Genomic DNA, 17,087 nt, shown 5'->3' with positions numbered 1-17,087 from the left:
ACATGGATGTGTACAATATAAACGTGGCAATACCGCTGGTCTCTCATTTGATAGCAGCAAGATGTTTGTCACGCCATTTAGTGTACTACGCGAGACAAAACTTTATGTATTTTGCTGCAAAATGACACCAACATCATGTCTGTAAGATAAATAAATGAATCAATGAGTTTTCGAAGTTGTAAAGTCCTTTTTGATACACTCCGTATTAAGTATGATAGAAGAAGGCACTATAGGAATAGGTACCATTTCTTTCTACTAATATGTAAGTGGACATTTTGTATTAAGCTATTGCGAACACACATTAGTAACTTATTAATACTTGTTACAAACATGTTACCAGTGGGGAAACCCAAACTTCCTTCGACATATCTGAACCCATCCCGTTTTAATCAACAGCCATTTGACGATTGGCTGTTACATTAAAGGAGGGGGGAAGCGGGAAGGAAGGTAAAAATAGGGGAGGGACATTATTACTGCTCACAGTAAGATAATACACACGATACATCTACCCAATTAGCTGTACGTAACGACAAAGTATCATATCTAAAATATGCTTACTTGCAGCTAATTTAGAACAAAAATAGCCTTGCGCTGATATCTGCAGACCAATTATATTATTGGCAACACTGAAGCAAATAACACTATTGTACATGCCCCTTGCAGTGAGAACTTTGCGTGATCGTCAGTAAAGGGAGCAGGATATTGAGAAGGTGTCTTGTGCACCACGTGTAACGTTCTTTTTTTTTATCATTATTTCTTTCTTTCTTTTCTAAACATGGAAAGAAAACTTTCAGAAAGAAACCGATCGCCAACAGATAACGTCAAGAAAAATTAATTTTAGAAATTTCTTTGCAAAGTTGAACAATAACTGGAAATTGCATCGGTTTAGTGGATGGCATGGCTGGCTGCGGTAGCAGATACTTTTTTTTTTTTTTTTGGTATTTTCCCCAGGAAATCAACATAACCAGTTTATTTTTTCTTTAATATTCAACTCCATTCTTCCCCATCCCCTTCTGTAATGGAGACGTACGAAATGAACAATATTATTACATAGAGCAGTGAACATGTTTTTTTTTTTTAATTTTAAACTTGATAACGTATTATTAAAATTATATATATATATATATATATATATATATATATATATATATATATATATATATATATATATATATAATGTGTTACATAGTAATACATTGATGCCGTAAGCTAACAAACTTTCCCAACCAGTGTATCGCGCAGCCCCATGGAGTGTGTAGCGAAATTTTTAAAATTTAACAAGTAGCAGTGTTACACTGTACATCCTGTGAGAGAGATTGGTTTGGTTTTTAGTAAATCAAACTCCTTAACAGGCTAAATTTTACAAAGCCTAGACTTGAAGATGCCATTTTATCTCATATTAAATTAAGTAGAAAAATATGATTTAACATGAACGAACATTTGAAACCAGATGGGGCTACAAGTAGCGGATTGGGCGATTTTTTAAGTGTCCTCGCTACCAAAATTTCAAATTGAGCGACACGCTACTTTTTGAGTCACTTTTTAATTCTCTGCAGGCTTTAATTGTTAAGAATGTGCTACTTTTTCTTATTTTTGGGTCAAAAGATCCAATGTATTTCAAGCAAAAATAAACTTTTGTAGGCCTTGTATCTGCAGAACTACATGCAGTGTAGCCAAACCCAAACTATCACTTAACTCAGTATGATGTGCTTTTTTCCGTAGAAAACTACGAAAACTCGATTTAGGGGCCGTTCAAAAATGTTGTGGCTCCTGATCCAAAAACTAATTATTGGCCAAGATCTCAATGTTTTGATGCATTTGTTTTAGATCATTCCTAAAATTTTCGGCTATTTTCACTTATCTGCACGCAATAAGTCTTAAGAATGCCGTACTTTTTTATTTTCATATATGGAATCACGGATTCTTGGTTTTAGATAATACAATAAAACTTTTGTTTGTTGCGTAATCTATTCACAATAAACACTAGTTTTACTGTCTCAGTCACTGGGTCTAATAATTATGGGAACTGTGTAAATATGAATGTCATAAATTTAATTGTGTTACTGTATTATCCACATTAAGATAATACGTAAATGGAGTTATAGATCTTCGAAAATTCATGATTCCCAGATAAAAAAAAAATTAGCAACTGAATTAAAGAACTGAGAAATAACAGTGAATAAACATACTTTTAACGTTGTAAAGTGTGTTTTAGAGTCCACAAGACTGATTTAAGCAAGCATGTACCCTTGGAAATCAGAAGAGTCGCCCATTTTATATTATTACCGCCTACCCAGTTCATTGCACACAGCAGTTCTATAGCAGGTGACGAAGTATGGGGTTTGCCCTAACACATCACTGCCAAGAGTCCGAAATTGCGGTCGCCACCTGACAATTGCCAACGCTTGTATCTGACACTTTTATGTTCTGGCTACAAATAATAGTTCAAATCCGGAAAAAAATTGTCGCCTCGTTCCGTAGATTTAAGTACAAAATGTATGTCTTAATTTCTGTGTTAATTTCATTTAGAATTTATCAGACTCCTCCTGTGTCACGAGCAGTGGTCCAAGTGAGACGGTATGTGGTGGTATGCCATACCACCTCTGGTTCTTCAGTGATACCTTACCGCCTCTGGTTTTTTTAGTGATCAAGACATACCGTCACTGGAGAGTAGATGATAAATACGTTTAATAAATCCATTTTTACATACAGTAATTGACTTTGCACGTAAAAAGATTTTATTTCTTATATAGAAATAATTTCTAAGTTGACAACACCGACATTTTTAACTTTTTCCTACATTTTGTTTTTTAAAATCAGGTGTCTTTAAAGAAGTTAATCTTGTTTATATTTTTATGCGCTATATTGAATTGTTTCTTGCATATGTATGTATGTATATGCGTTTTCTTGTCTTAATCCACATAGATGTGGTGTTTTGAGCATGAGCGGATTTAGAGGCTGTCTGCTGTGGAGGCGATTCTTCCGGGAGCTTTGGAATACCACTCTGTCGAGTGGGGGGTCCGGAAGCTTTCCCCACAGGAAATTGTTAATATAAAAACTCAGTTTTTGAGCATTTTCGTGTAAAGTTATCTATAATACAACATAAGATGATATTTGTTAACTTTTTTTACACACAGTTTTAGAAACTTGTTGGCGAGGGATCAAAGCCCCTCCGGAACTAAAGAGAAGTTCTCCAGTCGTCTTCAGTCACTACGTAAATAGAAATGCAATCTTTTAGGCAACATACCCTCACTGTATTCCAACATTTAGATAGCAGGTATGTCGAGTCAAAATCGTAAGAAAACACGCCGCCTCTTTTTTCTCTTCACTTCGAACACTGGTCACGAGAGGTGTACAAAGGGTATAATATAGCGATATTTAAACTTTGTTCATTATTGAAGTATATTGTGTAATAATTTGCATCTCTTTTAAGACTGATAACGTGCGCTTCATTATGTTTACAAGATCACAATGTCAACATCGCTTTTATATTGAGTTTTAGTTTTTATATAGCTTTTATACTATCAATCATGAAATGCTAAAATAATTGAAATCTAAGATTTGGGTGAGCTAGTATTTTCCATGAGAATTGAAATATTTGTCATCTCCTCTGGAATTTAAGAAAAAATACTCCGCGTCTCGAATCCAATCTCATTTTCGAGACAGAGCTTCCTCGTGGCTAAGAGGTTAGCGTAAGCGCCTTTGGCGTGAGAGACCTGGGTTCGATTTCCGGCGGGAGCTCATGTGGTTCGGATTCCACGTTAATCAGTAGGTCCACGTCTCATATAGCCTCGCTGCTGAAAGGGACGTTAAACTAATATTAACTCATTTTCGAGACATGTCTCGTCTCGTGGACAACACCAGTGACAGATCATCCAGTTTCATAATGAATGGATGCAGCTATGCTTCACCTTTTTGTTGTTTAATTTTGTCTATAAATTAATGTTGAAGTAATGTAGGTCATGCAGAGGATGTAACAACAGGCGAGTTCTTGAGAACTGACTTATTTCAGTATAACAAAATTTCACTATAACTTACAAGTTTCGGAGGTCCCTCAAATTTATGTTTATTTTACTGTATAAATAATCACTCATGGATTTTTACACCATTCTTTAAAAAAAAAAATCACTGCTCTATCTCGACACCCCTGCTAAGAAATTATTAACTAGATATATATATATATATATATATCGAAATAATTTCTATTAATGGCATCATCATCCCAAATTCGTCTACCACGACTGGAGAAATATTGGCTGGAGCTGTACTGGAGAGGTCTCAGACCTTAGTTTTTACACATCCCTCCCCTTCCTTCCTTTTTTTTTTATTTCATTCTTGTGCTAACCATGGTTAACTGAATTTCTTAAGTCACGTTGAAATTTCTAATTGTAAATTACGACCTGCTGCTTTAATCTGGATAATGTCTTTCATTATAACACTTTTATTATTATTATTATTATTATTTGTTTCTTTGAGCGCTTATTCATTCACCCATCTAAACAACTTTCCGGATACGATTTCTTTTCTCTCTCTCTCTCTCTCTCTCTCGGGAAGGAAGGAGGAAGGGGAGAGGGGGGTATTCTCTTGAAATCAAACTTAAATCGTAATGTTCCACCCACGACTCTCATCTTCCGTTTTCTTTTTTTAATTGTTGAATGCATATTGTTGCGTGTCTTCTAATCATATTTTTCCACTATGTGCTCTGCTTGTCAGAGCCTTAAGTCTCGCTTGTAAATTATTTGATCTACTCATATGTAGCTACAGCCTCTTATTAGGTAATTGAACGATTTTTTTTTTAAAATTATAAGTACTGTTCATGAGCTTAAAATTACATGAATATTGCTTACTTAAGAACAAGTTTTACTCATGATTTTTCGTCTTATGTTAGACATCAACAGTTACCAGACCTAACAAGGAATTCGGGACTTATTAAGAAATGTTTGTACTGATAGTGTGATCTTAAAAGTTATGTTTCTACCAACATGATTTTACAAGTAAAACGAAACTACTCCCCTTTTCATATTTAGTTACTATCAGTGGTGTTATTCTAATTTTTTAACATCCGGTTATTGTATATGTATATGAAGGGGGGCGGTAGCCAGCCCAAAAATGAAGGGGGCGGTAGAAGTTAGCGTGGGGCCGATCCAACCATATTATAGTTCATTTGCAAGCCTACCGTGAAAGTTTTAGGTCGTCTCGATTCTCGAGGATTTTTTCAAGTCTCTTCTCGATTCTCGAGGAATTCTTTCTTGTCTGGATTCTCAAGTATTTTTTTTTGTCTCGTCTCGATTCTCGGGGATTTTTTCTAGTCTCTTTCGATTCTACGGAATTCTTTCTTGTCTCAATTCTCGAGGATTTTTTCTAGTCTCTTCGAGGATTTTTTTTTCTAATCTCTTCTCGATTCTCGAGGATTTCCTTCTAGTCTCTTCTCGATTCTCGAGGATTTTTTCTAATTTCGTCTCGATTTTTGAGGATTTATTTCTAGTCTCGTCTCGATTCTCAGGGAATTCTTTCTTGTCTCGTCTCGATTCTTTAGGATTTTTCTAGTCTCGTCTCGATTCTCGAGGATTTTTCTAGTCTCGTCTCGATTCTCGAGGATTTTTCTATTCTCGTCTCAATTCTCGAGGAATTCTTTCTTGTGTTGTCTCGACTCTCGGGATACTATTTTCGTCTCGTCTGTATTTGTAAATTCATGTACAAAATTTATTTCGCTTACTTTTTTTCTTAATTTAGTCAAACTTATTAGAATCCTTCCGCGTCAAGAGACGTTCACGAAGGCTGTGATATAACATTTAAACCATATTTATGATTGAAATATATTGTGTAATGAATTGTGAACTTTTAAACGTTGATAAATGTTCTTATTTATGTTCGTATAATCACTTGATCAATTTATAGTTTTTATATTATGAAATCACGTAACATCAAACCAGCGTTTGAGATCCAAGTTTTGGGTGAACTAGTGTTGCCAACGGGTCTCGTGAAATTTCTCGCCTTACTTCGAATTTGAAGACTTATTTTTCGTTTCATGGGCAACACTGTAGACCATTATTACAAATAGGTAAAAAATTCAAGAGGTCTCTTCAGAGAACCTTACAGACTTCGATGTTGTTTCTCATTTCCAGTGTTGGGATGGAGAAATTGAGTGCATGGCATTGCAGATCATCTAGAAATATTTCTGGGTCGTGTTGCTTTTGTATCGACAAGAATTCCTGGATTTTCAAACAGCAAGAATTTTCAAATCTAACGATTAAAAGAATGCGAGATACTTATACGGCTTCTTCAACTGTGAGCTAATGAGAATAATAAAGTACCTCAGGAAAAAAAAAAAAAAAAAAAAAAAAAAAAAGGAAAGAAAGCACAGACAATGTATGTGGTTTAACATCTATCTAAGTGGTAAGAACTTTGACGAAACTTGCGTCACTCTTTTGTTTTTTAATCATGATTAATGATTCTGCTGTTCTTAAAAGTGGAAAATGTTCTATAGAAAAGTATGTACGCATCATGACTAACTTCTGATGAAAATGATATTAGCGAGATGAAAGCAAGTAGCACAGGGCTGCGACGTAGGAGGAAAACAGACACAAGAGAAACTTCTCCCTAACTTTTCTTTTCATGGCAAACCAAACGCTGTGGCTGATTATTCCAAAAGAAAGCCAAGAATGAGGAATTATATAATAGAATCCACGGATTCTTTACGAAAAGAATGCTTTTAATCCCAAACTATATATATTTCTAGAACGTGTACGAATCATGTATAACATTACTATAATCATAAATATTATTAGCAGTGAATGACCGCTGTTTTCATTCATTAGTACAGATTGATATTTAAAAATCTAGCCATCGATAATCCGTTATTTTCAGATTTCCGGTAGGGGTTTCGGAGCGCAGTTTCAAGTTTACTGCGTTGGCGTGTCACTCTTTTCTGGAGACGCCATTTATGTTTGGATTGCGCTGTAGTCGATGATCATTTGTTGGGTTTTGTTTGCACCTGCTATTGTAACAGGCATTCCTGCTCTTTCTTCTGTGCAGAAAATTCTGTAGACCTGTTAGGCCTGTAATTTTATGTTAAATACCTATAAACAGCATAACCGTCCAAAACAAGGAAATTTCGAAAATCCGGTATTCTTCAGGTCCGAGGGTTTCAGGGTTTTGGAATGTTAATCTGTAAGAACTGCAGAAAATACAGGGTTAGCATACATGATACATTCATTTTGTGACACGACACACGTCCAGACGATACTGGAGCTCATTCCATACATTTTGTAGCATAGTTCTGTCAGTTGTTTGCACTGAGGCACTGCTGCGTTCTTTGAGCTCGACTAAGGATTGCGGTAGTGGGGGTACGTAAACAAAGGTCCTTAACGTATCCCCATAGGACGAAGTCGCAAGGCGTTAAATCAGGAGATCTGGGAGGCCAGGTGCTTTCCCTTCTACACAAGCAACCAATGTCCTTGAATTGCCGATACCACCACAAAATGCTTTGTTTACATGGCGGTTCTCTTCCATACTCTCTTCTGAAAGCGTGTTGCACAGCTACAACAGACGAACATCTGGCATATTCAAGCGCACACAAACTACTTCTTGCTTTCCCTCCATTTTCGACAGGTACTAACCTCGTACTGCCACGCTGCCACACGCGATCGGAAAGATGATGACTCGTGCTACCACACAATACAAACTTTGTGAGTTTGTGATTCTTTTCATATATCTTTCATGTGTTTACGTGTAACATTTTTGAAAGTATAGCCTTTTCAAAACTAATGAATCATTTATATAGTATATAACTGCAGAAAATACACAGCATTTCCTCTGAGATATACAACATAAGTTTAAGATATGTTAATGTTATGTACTTTTCAGCTGAAAATAGTATAGTGACCTTACTACCTTATTTTATAATACTTCCTATGTTTTACAGTTAATGATTCGTTCTTCAGTCATATTTTCCTGAAAAATCAAGGACACTATATATATATATATATATATATATATATATATATATATATATATATATATATATATATATATATCACAAGTCCAACCCGATTCATTCGATTCTCGATAAAACTTGACATGGTGACCTAGTATACAAGCGACTTGAATTCTATGACCTGCAGATTGTTGGTTTCCAAGTTAATGGACATCAAATTTTTGGGTCAGAATTTCGGAAACAAAAATAATCAACAGAACCCATCCGATTTGGATCAAACTTGACACAGGCCTTGATACCTACCATAAAAGCATCTAAAATATTATGGTGTGCATGCTTTTGGTTCTCGAGTTATGGGCCATTAAATGTCAGATGTAGTCTTACGGAAATTCTCGCAAATCATTTTTTTATACGAAGATTTGGTTTTAAAAAATCAATGAATGATGAGTTTTTTTCTCGCAATTGGAAAACATATCACACGTCTCCTTCACCCTTCAGATCTAAAACAGCCTAAGTAAGACCTGACATACATTCTTTCTGCGCAAGAATTAAAAAAAAAAAAAAAAAATCAAACACTGACTTACAAGGAAGTAAACAAAACAGGATCTTACTTGCGTATATAGTCTATATCCAATTTCATATTTTCGAATTTAATAATGCTGTATCTCAACCAGAAATACAGTCAGTCGTCTGGTTCTCTTACAGAACAGAACGAAAATGTCTTCATGCATCAAGCAAGAGAAACCTTGTCCGGATTCATCCGTTTCGCTCGCACACAGTATCATCATCATCTCTCCCCTTTTCCAATTCTGACAGCCCCCAAGACCCTGCGGAAATTAGGAATCCATACAAGAACCACACAAAAATCAAGACCACAGTCTTTTCTTTCTCTCTCTCTGCCTTCCTACTCAACTCGCTCATCTCTCTCAAAGAGATCAATTTCAGTTACGTTCGTTCATGATGTAGCATCCCGTGTACCTATCATCATAATCAATTCAATTACTCAACATTTCATCCTGAAATCCTTGCTTCTGTCCTTGATAGATTAACTAGAAGCACATTCTTGAAAATAATTTTAGTAATTAATGCTGGTTTCCATTTTTATAAATAATTTAACCTAGTTGCATCTACTGATCTCAAGTACTTCTTTCTACCCAAGTAGCTAATGCGCATGGTATCTGTATGTGTGGTCCCAGGTTCGATCCCCGTTGGGGATACTTGCCTATAATACAAATACGAGTAGTGGTTAGTAGAGTTGATCATGAGACGAGACGAGACAGATATTACGGTGAAACGTCAATATAAAATTATTTTTGATTCATAAAATCTATATATTTATTCTTATTTCTAATAAGAATAAATATAAAGATTTTCAAAGTCAAACATTATCCGCAATGTAGCTACAGCTTTTCTTACATTTTTCCTTGTTTATTTTATTGTTATGCTGTTGTGGTCATACTATGACAGTTTGACCCTAATTCCTCCATTTGTCTTCCTTTTGTTGCAGATAGATCATGACTGCTCCATTAGAAATTTGCACCAAAGAGGAACAACGAGCAGTGATTCAGCTTTTGTGGTCGGGAGGTGGATCAGGAGCCACTTAATCGATAAGGCATGTACACTTATGTCCAAAATGATTGTCGTATATCTATAACTGTCTTCTTGTAAGAATACAATTTGATAATGATTTTGCAGGGTACTTTAATACTGTGTGTATAATTGGAAAATGTATATTTGTGGTAAATTTCATAGGAAAAGAATACGAATATAGAATGAGTAGAGGAAGGTTACCAAAGAGCACGCACTTAATATTCATTTTCAAATAGCTCCGAAAGTAATGAAGCAAAAATTATATAAATTGTACAAAATTTTAATTGAAGTTTAGGCTACATTGTAAGAAATAGAAAAGTTTACTACTAGATGTACAAATGGAGATATACGTTAAAAAGTTAAAAAACTCAAATGCGTACTCTTAAGGACCAGTGTCCCAAAGAGTGCGTTTTGTGGTCCCTAAGAGGGCGCACTCAACACCTATCATACTTGAAACCTAAACCCCTTCGTAAACTTTAATTTACCCTAAGGTTTGCTTCCAATTGTTCGTATACAGGCAATTCTAAACTATTTTGCTTCAAACAATTTCTTCATTACACGTCCATGTGGTTTTAAAGAATTTATTATGAACGTACACGAAATTTAAAACATTAGAGAGAATCTTCGTTTAGTTTCACCCACAAATTATGATTTTTATGAATAAAATTAATGATGATTTTTTAAATTCTTAGTTCGTGGTTTCATTACATTATTCCACCAACTAGAAAAAATCCTGAACAACACCTTTAGTGTATGTCTTTTTTAATTCTTAGTTTGTGGTTTCATTACAATCGTAATCGAAGCCATATTTAACTCAGCATCTTCCTCCAGAACACTTCCAGAATCTTTTACTTTGATCATTTCCTCACTACTTAGGACGACATCATCATACCATGAAAGACAATGACAAACTACCATGGACCAAAGGCCTACCTTTGGGCAGAACACCACACATCATTGTAATTTAAGAAATTTTGTGAATTTAAAATATTTCTTATATATGATTTACAGTTGGTGCTTGAATCGAAGACAAACAATTACAAATAATTCTACAATCCATTCAAACATCATATTACATTCCGAGAGTAACTGATGAGAATAACATAGTCTGTAATATGAATGCCGCTACCCACACACGCTATCAAAGAAATTCTCCCAAAGAGTACGTGCGCGTTCTTTGGTAACTCACTAACGCGCACTCTTTGGGAAACAGCAGTCAACTCGAGTGAAATTCATCCATGCGGCTGCATATGCAAGACCCCCGGAACAAAGCCATGGTAAACAATTCTATCTGCATTCATGTTTCCTACCATGCAACAAGAGTACTGTAGTTAGCTGCTATATCAGAATAATTTCTTAACTAAGAGTATTAAAATATTACATCAAGAATTCAAAAAAGTTATTTTTAGCTGTATTTTCTGTTTGCAGCGATCCGTTAACTTCCCTTTTCTTCGTATCAACTCTCACACAAAGACGCATCAAACAGCATAGCAATAACAATTCTGTGTGTTACCACTTCAGCGTAATTGGCACTGCGCGCTCTTAGGGCGTGCGTACTCTTTGGTAACCCTCCTCTATAGAATACGATAATTAGAATGAGTAAAACAAAATGTTGCTAAATGGACAAGAAGCTTTTATTTTCGTTTTATTGTTCTTATTTACTGCTCTTTTGACATGAAATTTTCCACATACATGTCTTTGCCGATTATTCACATACTAACATTGTAAGAAATATTGGGCGAATTCGTTATCAAATTATATTCCAACAACAACATATTTATAGGCATGCAACAATGATTTTGGACATGAGTGTACCTACCAACCCGACGCCTCGAGCTTGATCTCCGGATTTATTTCCAGTCCTACACTCGTTCCAAAGTACCTGAGAAGTTCACACTGGTAAAATGGGAATCTAGGAGCAAAAGCTACAGAAGCGTCGTACTGCATCACAATCAAGAAAGTGTGGGTTACGAAGCTTCTCCAAAATGTGTATAGTGCATCCCTTACCATACTTCCCTGTTTATGTATAATACGTATGAACTCTTATCTATCTATTAAAATGCTACAATAACAATTAAGAACACCTGAACTTCAACCTATAACTTTGGATTTCAAATATTTCATTTACGGTTATGTGTGATTTCACGTTTAACAAAGACAAATATTTTAAGTGTGTGTAGTTTAAATAACTTATTTAAATATATCTTTATTATAAAGTTTATGTTTTAAAATTATTGTTCAAAGCCTTTGTACCTAAATAAGTCTTCTCCAAAATCAATGCAAATGAAACGTGCTGCCATCTTTGGAGGTCTTTTAGACTATATATTTGTGGACGTTTGTGTGTTTGTGGTTATTCCTTTTGACAATGAGATCTAGGAAACTACGGGCTCCAGAAAGATGACGTTTTCAGTGATTGATTGGAAATTTTGCGTAGATTGTCCAGTTCTAATTAAATACATATTTTTTTTAAAAGCCATTATTTCTTTATTACATTTTTGCGGATATACTGGAAATGTTGAAATTAAAAAAAAAAAAGCATCATATCCTACGCATTATGCATTCCAACACCACATAGTTGTATATTGTTTGGTTGTCTTAGGCGTTTGTTTCATGGCCAAATAATAATGAAAAAGGAAGGATAACCAGTTTTCCAGTCTAAGATGAATCTTTATATTTTGTGTGTTTTGCCCAATGAACACCATATATAACTGACATTATAATTAATTGTATATGTAATGTATTTGCTTATTACATACTGCATGCAAGAAGAAAGAAAACACTAGTCATACATGAATTAGAAACTCCAACTGGAAGTAGGCTCAAATCTTGCAAACGGTGCGAGATAGAGAAAAAAAAATCGAAAAAATCTCCCCTTTATGATACCTCTTGCAGATTTTCTTTAATAAAGACGTCTTTCACTTGTGTCTGTAAAGGGACATATACAGATGTTGCGAGGAATGAGAAGGAGATTTATGCTTATATGCGAATGATGCGCTATGTAGAGAGCGCAGGTTCAGCAAGTCTATATACAGTGACCAATGCTTTCGACAATGAGATATAGAAAACTAGACGTGCTAGAAACGTGTCATTTTCGCTGGTCGATTTCAAATTTTGTGTAGATTTGCGAGTTCTCATTGAAATTTTGGCGTCGTTTTGGCTCTATTAGTTGAATATTCCAACTAAGTTGATACCCTTGTGAAAAGTAACCGGCAAAGGAGCTACGTATGATGGACATTTCAGGAGCTTTGCTATAATCTGAATGACAAAATCTATTGCAAGCTGGCAACTTGAGGGGCTTGTAGACCCACGATGAGGCGTACTCGGATAGAGAATTATAAGAAAGAAACATACTTGCATTTGGTATCATCTATTACTTATCCACGTTTGCCATAATCTCGCCCCTACATTCCATGTATTAAAATACTAGAGGTATATGTCTATAGCAATTCACTCCCTTGGAGTCTTCCTGTCCTTTACTTTTGTTGGCAAAGGGATTTGCATAGATATAGTGAGAAGTGGGAAGGAGAGTCACGCTCACATTAGAACTGTGTAAATAGCGTAGGTTCATATATAAACTGGTCGGGAATTCTTGTAACTATTGCTATTACACACTATTCAGGCTTGATTATATTACTGAATTTTCACTGCTGATCATGTACCAAATTTCAAGTCGTATCCACCACTAGATGTTGAAAAATAGGCATCTTTATTGATACGCCAGTCAACTGGCCATACTTCAGCAAGAAAATATGCAACATACGAGTTGGATCTAACTTGTTCGTTTCTAATCCAGAGGTACACAAACCAATATGTTAGCTTTCCACAAAGGCTGTAATGCCTAAATCGTGATGTCTTCCGCGATTTCCATTTACTTAGGAAGAAAAAGATGTGGAGAAAATCGTCCGAAGAGCCTCTTCTATTTCATGAAGTTAGTTATTTGTAAAGGATTACCTTGCAGCAGAAGCAACCAGTTAATGATGTTGGTTGATTCATCATCAATTACAGCTTCGCTTACGGTTTTTGTAATTCACCGCAATGGTAGAGGGGGGCAAAAAAAAAAAAAAAGCATGGTAGTTGCCCTGTGAAAGAGCACGCCATCTCCGGTTTCTCGACTGCTGGAAGCAATTGTCATCCAGGAAGACCGCCAGCAAGGTCGTACGAAAACCAGCTCCGACTCCTCCAAGCCATCAGGTTGCGCTGGCATATGTAGTGGAAGGCCTTGTTTTTTGTTTTACTTTCACCGATGGATAGATGATGTGAATAAGTTAAATGCTGGAGTAGAAGCTTCTATCAAACTCCTTAACTGGTTGAACGAACAACTGAAAAAAAAAAAGGAAGAAAGAAAGAAAAGAAAACAAACCTGCAATCAAGTTTCCATTTCTGGATGCAAAACCCCCGAGGTAAACATGCATGAACCATCATCAGTAGCAGAGGAAAAACACTTCTCTGAGAATCTGACCTTTTTTTCCCCTCCCCTGTTCTTCTTCTGTAGCTACACTGCAAACAGAAGTGGTTGTGATGTGAAAGATGCGATAACGTTAACAGAATCACATTCCGCTGTCTCACCGACAAGTGACTGAAAGGCAATTACATAAATTATAACATGAAAACATGTGCGATTGTTCAAATGACAAATGGCAACTCCACACACACACAAAAGATGCTTCCTGAGGTAGAACGGTGAGGGAGATAAAGTCCTTAACTACACCACTTCCATAGTAATTACATTTTATAGAGAAATAAAGGCGATCCCTACACACCTTGAGATATATTTTAGAGAAATGCTGGATACCCAATATACTTCTCTTAAGGATCAAGTTTTTTGAATATAAGAGTCACAACTTCATATCGTAAAAATATAAATTGATGCATCCAAGTAAATACCTGGGCGAATACCCACCATTACTTGATTCTTAATTGGCTGACTAAAATTTAACGTTCCTTTTCGGTAATCAGGCTATATGAGTCAGACTTTACTGTATATAGAAGGGTCCGAATTATTACTCGGATTTATATCGGAAGCACGGATCGTCATAGGGAGTCGAACCCAAAGCCACGCACTGTAACTACTTGGTCAAGTGTCAGATCTTGTGTAGTGGTGTTCCACTTCTAAAATCGACTTCTAAATTCCAGTTTGTAATACAATCTTAAAGTAACAGGCGTATCTGAAAGAAATTTTCTACTCCAACCCAACTGGTTTGGTATTTCTCCCTATCTCCGCTAGAAAAATGGGCTAAAACCTTCCTTTGATCAGAACAGCCATCCATATTTGATACATACACGTACATACCCATTATGTTTGAGATGTTTGTTTCCCCTTTATATCACTTGTGAACTATCTTGCCAATGCAAGGAAATGGGAAATCTGCAGGTTAATCTGGAATAATTATAATTATACTGGCTAACTCATTTGTGTAAACCTTGCTCATCTGGAAGCATGTGGACTTAATGCTGTGTTGCAATTCAGCACACTCCTGAACTTTTCCAATCACTAATGACTGTATGACTTTTGCTTATTGGCGTGACGTGGCAACAGTAGAGTTCTTTCAAGGACATGAAATCATCAGCAGCCAATGAGAAGCGCGTTGCCTTCTGCTTTAGACTGTAGTGCTACGTGATTGGAGGATGGCTCAAACATCGACAATGACTATAACAATCAATCATAGGAAATGAAGTTTGATTGATTGGTATTTACGTCCTTTGTCAGCAGCAAAGCTAGGTATATGACGATATCAACAGTTTAAAGTGATATTTGAACTACTATACTGTGTTCGATGCTCTTTCACCGGGAATCGAACCTGTGACCTTTTGTACCGTATATGCGCTACCTATTAGATAAACGAGGTAGCTATAGGAAAGGAAATGGAAGTCGGGTTTTCGTTAGTCTGCATGTGATTCGAACTAGAGACCTCCCATTTGGGAAACGAAGGCACTAAGTATTATCTGGCGTATTTTTGATACTTGTGATCGAAAGTACTCATCTTGACCTAACATCACGTTCACATCACCAATATGATGTCACGCATATATCATCAATAGGATTATCACACTCAACCTCACGCTCAATTTGTGAGATTAAGGTCGATGAGCGAGTTCCGTCCGACCTTGCAAGCTCTGATCTGATGAGTTGGATACCTATAGCTACACTTGACTCCGAGTGAAGACGCAGCATTTTTGAGCGATGACTCAATTGTGACGCAATTAGCAATTACTTGTATAAAATGATATGTGAAATTTTGGTCTAGAAAATTACATATAGTGACAATGGAATATGCCTAGAGCCCTTCATAAGCTGTAAAGTGAAATTTTATGCTACATGGTTACATATAGGCTACTAGAAACACATGTAATATATTATGAGCTTTGGTTTATCTGTGTTGGTGATAAAGTATCTTTTATACTTCAATTACTAATTATAATAGCAGTACAAAACATTACAAGGTAGTGTGTAATTTCCATCTATTTATATGCTTCAGTTAAATAGAGGTAGCACAAACGCGTTAGCACAAAATGAATCTTTCTAATTGACTAACTATCCTAGTCATCCGTTCAGTGACGTGGGTCAATTTAGGACGCTGACTATCTGCAACAAGCATAAGCTTACAATTTGAAGGGAAAACATATTGGCCTATCAACTTACATTTTGTGAAATAAACGCATCATGTTGCTCGCCCTTGTACACGGAAAATAGATAGATAGGTTTTAGGTTTGATGAATGGAAGAGATCATGTTCCATTTTGATTGATGTGTTAACACAGTATCTAGTTTTTTCTCTCTCTCTTTCTTTCTTTTTCGATGTCCACTGCTTCTAAATGATCCTCCTTCCTCCTGCATTGACGCAAAATCCACAGTTCTATCTCTAATAGGCACACACAAACAAAGATGCACAGTCCATTATATAGTTACGTATATATATATATATATATATATATATATATATATATATATATATATATATATATATATATATATAATCAACCACATATGTCTGCATCCGCTCGTTGCTCTGCTGGATACACTATGTAATATACAGTATATTCGCTCTGCAAATTTATTAACATCTCACCACCGCGACACACGATTCAAAGCAAGCGTTTTCATGACACGCGGTCTATCTGCTGTATAAAGGAAGCCAGTCTGCTCCACCTGTTGCTTCGTGTTGTATCAACGGAGGGTCGCAGCATTGCATTTACTCGCTCAACCTCTCTCTGTTTCGTGGTTTCGGAGAATTTTCGTGTACATGAAATGAAAAGGAAGGAAGGAAGGAAGGAAGGAAAGAGAGGTTTTTATTGATTCAATCGTAAATAAACAGATTGCATGAATGGAACTGACAAATATTTAAATTTCTCTTGCTTCGGTTGCTCCCGGCTCGAAACACTCGTACAAACCTCTCGCATTTTAAAGCCACATCCCCTATTTTTTGCCTGTAGTTGTAGAAAAATTTAATTCTTCTGTATAAGCTCAATGATTTTGACTTTAGAAGCACTTAACCTGCTTGTCACTTTAAAAATATTCCGTTAAGTTGAGAGGAGATCAGTAAGAAAGTAGAAGTCCTGCGTAT

The sequence above is a fragment of the Thermobia domestica genome, chromosome 1, assembly GCF_964235325.1.
Source record: "Thermobia domestica chromosome 1, izTheDome1.hap1.1, whole genome shotgun sequence".
NCBI lineage: Eukaryota > Metazoa > Arthropoda > Insecta > Zygentoma > Lepismatidae > Thermobia > Thermobia domestica.
Note: the sequence above shows the minus strand (reverse complement) of the source record.